Here is a 5,261-nt window from a genome sequence, read left to right on the forward strand (position 1 = left end):
TATTTTTTAAAAAACAATTATAATAAAGTTTTTTAATATTTTTTTTCTATAGCTGTTTTCCCCCTTCCACCCCAAGCCTAGATCCTTCTTTTTTTTTTTTTGTTTGTTGTTTTGTTATCTGCCTCTCTAGCCATTTCACAGATGTTCTGCTGACCTTGTGCTAACATGGCAATTACAATCTAATCTATGCAGGCTTTTTGTTGACATTATTCCTTTAGCAAAAGTTGTTATTTTTTTTTTTTATTAAATTTTATTTTAAAATCTCTCTCGGCTATATATATATACGTCTAACAAATGTAGATATGCACACATTGTATGTATATATATATATATATATATATATATTACGTGTATATATATTGACATACTTTTAGTCTTATGTTTACATTTAAATATACCAGCTAACTAAATATATGATTGGTGGGGGTATGTATGTAAATAGGGAGATATATATATATATATATATATATATATATATATATATATATATATATATATATATATATATATATATATATATATATATATATATATATATATATATATATAGAGAGAGAGATATCTAGCGATATATATATTTATATTTTTATATATATATATATATATATATATATATATATATATATATTTATACATCTATAGATATATATATATATATAATATATATCTATCTTTATAAATATATTTTTAATAAATAATTAAATTAAATGTATACACCTTCATTTATTATTATAATTATTTTAAATTGTATTTTTTTTTATTGTGGTAATTTTCATATATTATGTGTGTATATATTCGCAAACAAATGTGTGTTTAGTTTAAAAATAATCAAACTAAAAACCTTACTTGGCTTTTCTCCTTATCTGTAAATACACCCCTACCCCACCCCATTTATCTATTCCTTTCTTATCTAATCTAACTAGTTGTAAATTCTTTCAAAGTGACAATTTCAGACCATTTGTTTGCATGGTCCTAAAAATATATCCGTAGATAGAGCGTGTATGTTATTAGAGATATATATATATATATATACACACACACACATTAGAATATATATATATATATATATATATATATATATATATATATATATATATATATATATATATATATATATATATATATTGAGAGATAGCAACATAAAGATATAAACTGTGGTCTTACAATTTTTGTTTTATTTTGCATACATTTAACGTTACGCCATTATATTCAGATCGAAAGTAATTAATCACTGCCTAATTTTTGCACATTGCAGAAAAGAAAAAAATTGGTCCAAATTTATTCTCGATATCAACATGGTAAGTAAAAATTATTCTTTATCAAATTTTTATTTTTAATTTGTTTTGAAGATATAATGACCATTCATAATTTCCTTTTGATTTGAAGGCTAATAATTCGGGAACAGCGGCAGACATCGTCGAATACTATTCTTCGTTTAGTCAAGAGGAAAGAGTAAGTTTTCCATCTATGTTTTTTAAAATCATTTGTTAAATCATTTGTTCTCTCTTTTTATTTTTATTTTATTTTTTTCAAAGTGGATCTTCCGCTCATAGGAACACTCCCCCCCCTCCGGCGCCACCATCTTGACCTTTCAGGGTGGAGTACAGGTATCTGCACCCACTTCAGGGATAGATATCTGCAGAATAAACACCCCTTTCCGCATATATCTACGCCCTTTTGCAAAGGTCCCCCGCTGTCTGCTGGGGAGCACACAGATCCCAGAGATAGCGGGGATCATCCTTAATGCAGAGCGCGACTCGCGCATGCGCATTATGGAAACGGGAAATGAAGCCGCAAGGCTCCACTTCCTGATTCCCATAGCCAAGATGGAGGCGGCAGCACCCGAGAGACAATAGATAGTTTGGTTTGGGGTGCCACAATCGCGTGCACGCTGGGCGGTTAAGTGTCATTAGTATAAAACTCAGCAGCTGCATTATTTGTAGCTGCTGGCTTCAAAAAAATTACCAAAAAACCGCAAGACTCACGCTTTCAATTCTTCGGGTTTAGGTACTACAGCTTATGAATTATTCAAAAAAAAGTTAGCTGACCGGTGTGCCATCAAGATCAATACCTTATGCCAATCTCTCGATTGTCTCTCCGGTGCTGATGCCAACATCTTCTGGATGTGAATCATGAATGTAAGCCTTGCAGCTTAACTTCACGGTTCACCAAAGGTGATGCTCGATGCACTGCGCAATAAGGATGTTACACAGTGTCTGCGGCATACGTGTTTTGCAATGCTGACACTGGACAAACCCTTACAAACTGTCGTGTATACACGCAGAATAACAGAGGCGTAACTAGAAACCTCAGGGCCCCGATGCAAGAAATCAGTAAGGGCCCCCCCTCCCCGCGCAAAAGCATGATTTTTATACTATATTTTTTTCAACTGTAGAAAAAAGTCAAACATTTCTGTGCAGCCTGTGTCCCGAGTGAAACCTGTGTCAACAGTGCAGTGGTGTTACTGGGGGTGGGTGGCGGTGGTACTGGAGAGGGGTGGCGGTCCTGGAGGTGGGTGGTGGTACTGGAGGGGGGTGGCGCTGGTACTGGAGGGGGATGGTAGTCCTGTAGAGGGGTGGCGGTGGTACTGGAGGTGGTGGCGGTGGTACTGCAGGTATCATATCATAGTTGAATAAAGCTGGCTCTGTCATCCTGGAGTGAAAAGCGGATGAAGACATTATAAGAGGGAGTACTGTGATCTCTGTGAAAGTTGATAAATACCTGTAAGTTTTTCACTTACAAATTAGTTAGCATGCATGCCCGCTATAGATTCTTCTATGAATCTATCCATGGCCCCCACCCTCTATTCAGGCGTCTGGCCCATTTTCGGATGCTGGATGCCTGAAATACAGCGGCGGGGTGGTATGTTTTTGAAGCACCTGATTGGACACATAGGATCTAATAGGCTTCAAAAATGGTGAAGTCTGAGCACAAAGAATTGCACTCAGAGTACATCCAGGGGTGTTTTTAAAAGTGAATGAATATTCCCTTTTTTTTAACACTGAACTGACAATCATGAAGTGCGGGTCTGCTACGGAATTGAGGGGCACAGTGGTGGCATTTGATGGGCACAGTGGCAGCATTTGATGGGCACAGTGTTGGCACTTGAGACACAGTGGTAGCATTTGTTGGGGCACAGTGGTAGCATTTGATGGGGCACAGTGGTAGCATTTGATGGGGCACAGTGGGGGCTTTTGATGGGCACAGTGGGGGCTTTTGATGGGCACAGTGGGGGCTTTTGATGGGCACAGTGGGGGCATTTGATGGGCACAGTGGGGGCATTTGATGGATACAGTGGCTACATTTGATGGCACAGTGGCGTTATTTGATGAGGCACAGTGGCGGTTTTTGAGGAGGCACAGTGGCGGCATTTGATGGGCCACAGTGGGGGCATTGGATTGGGCACAGTGGTTGCTTTTGATGGTTGCTATTGATGGCACAGTGGCTGTATTTGATGGGCACAGTGGCTGCAATTGATGTTTGTTTTTTTCTGTATCATTCTTAATTATTTCAATTTGTTTGCTCCACCAATAAAAAAATAAAATAAAAATTATTTCAGCTTCAGCCTACACTGGGACCTCTATGTCACATTTGCCTTGTTTGCTTCGAACTTTCCACCCACAGATGGTTCTTGCTTGAATTACTTTTTAAATGTTATGTATAAAAACAAACTAATTCTATCTTTGTGGAAGATGCCAATTGTTCAGCTGTAGGGGAGAAGGAGTCTAATTAGCGCATGTTAGCCTTTAGGCACAAGCATTTGTATGTCTCATTCTCTTTATTTATTTGAAATATATTTTTTAAATTGTGTATATTTTTATTGCAATGCAAAGTAACTCTTTGAAAATTGATAAAAGAAAATATGTAATTCGATATCCATATATATTGACTGAAGAATACAGCAAGCAAAGTTTGTTTTACAAACATTTTATTATTGAAAAATGTCTATTAGAAATATCAGCTTACCTCAATTTTTTATTTATTTATTTTTTTTAAATCACAAATTATTTTGTACAAGAGATCTCAATTTTTTTTTATTTATTGCTAATTAATCAAAATAATATATGATTTAAATAAAATTTTTAAATTATCTATTCGATGATTTGATTTTAGCGCAAGATAATAGTCCAGCAGCTGTTAGCAAGGTACCCTGCACGAGACATTGACCGTGCCTTCCCAGTGAATCCAACGGTTACTTCGTCGAGTGTTGCCTCATCCGCATCAGAAAATCAAGAAACGAACGATGACAGAATAGGCAACATAGACTGGTGTCAGTGTCAATGCTGTATACCAATGGCTACCCAGGTGGAATCAGTTTGTTGCCGGGAAACAGCCGAGGTAGACGGATGTATACAAGAGGGAAGGAAATGCATAACAGAGGCAGATATTTTTACGTCTCAAATCGCAACAGAGGAACACGTCAGACTCATGTTTACCATGTTGTATTTAGAGGAACGTCCTGTTGTCGATGCCGACAACAATAGGTCAGTGAATTTGTTAATATTATTACATGAGACTACCCATCCTTTTAAATAAATTTTTTTCTAAATTAAAAGTTCTCTTAAAGTTATCTGTTTGTTTTAAATCCAAAAAATGTTTTATTTCAGGAGATTACGCAAAACAGCGTATCGTGCTTTTATTGCATGGATCTACGTTTTTTTAGGGAAGGGGAATCGTAGGGTCATCCCATCATGTGCAGTAAAAGTAGTGCGTCAGACCTTTCCAGATCCAAATGGGAGTTATGTTGGATTTCTTTACTCAGAGGACTACGACGCATCGGAAATGGCGTTTCACTAAATTACTTTTTTTAGTTTTCACAGTTGACCTTTTTTTCATTTTTTGATTCTATATATTATTAATGTTAGCAGTTTATTTGATTTTGTAATGTTTTTAATAAAAATTTTAAATAAAAAAATTAAATTTATGAGAATGAGTTATTTGTATTATTTCTAAGAGGATCAAAGTTATTAATTAATTCAATGTGTACGATAAGAGTATGCACTACCTAAAACAACAGATGCAACAAACTTAGCAATATATAAAAAAATTTAATACAATTCGGTGAATAAAAGATAGGACAACAGACCATAACAAGTCAACATGAAACAATCAAACACATTTGCAATTTTAAAGTTTTGTAGTGCCTTGGAAAGTGCCGTATATAGCAATGTCAATTCAATCGTTTAGATATGACACACTTATCAAGTTCATTTTACACCTGTTGGAAAGCGTGTCATATGCTCAAGCACCGCCGCACTTGT

At 35.5% G+C, this 5,261-nt stretch overlaps 1 long non-coding RNA gene across 1 annotated transcript; it reads left to right on the forward strand.

Annotated features, from left to right (window-relative positions):
- Positions 1–1,179: 1,179 nt before the first annotated feature.
- LOC143990109 (uncharacterized) lies at positions 1,180–4,895 on the forward strand. Its single transcript, XR_013277161.1, has 4 exons — positions 1,180–1,298; positions 1,387–1,452; positions 4,114–4,484; positions 4,608–4,895. It is a non-coding gene; the product is annotated as an uncharacterized LOC143990109 (long non-coding RNA).
- The last annotated feature ends 366 nt before the right edge of the window (positions 4,896–5,261 follow it).

Source organism: Lithobates pipiens, unplaced genomic scaffold (genome assembly GCF_037356315.1).
Source record: "Lithobates pipiens isolate NorthernLeopardFrog02 unplaced genomic scaffold, aLitPip1_a1.2 Scaffold_18, whole genome shotgun sequence".
Lineage (NCBI taxonomy): Eukaryota > Metazoa > Chordata > Amphibia > Anura > Ranidae > Lithobates > Lithobates pipiens.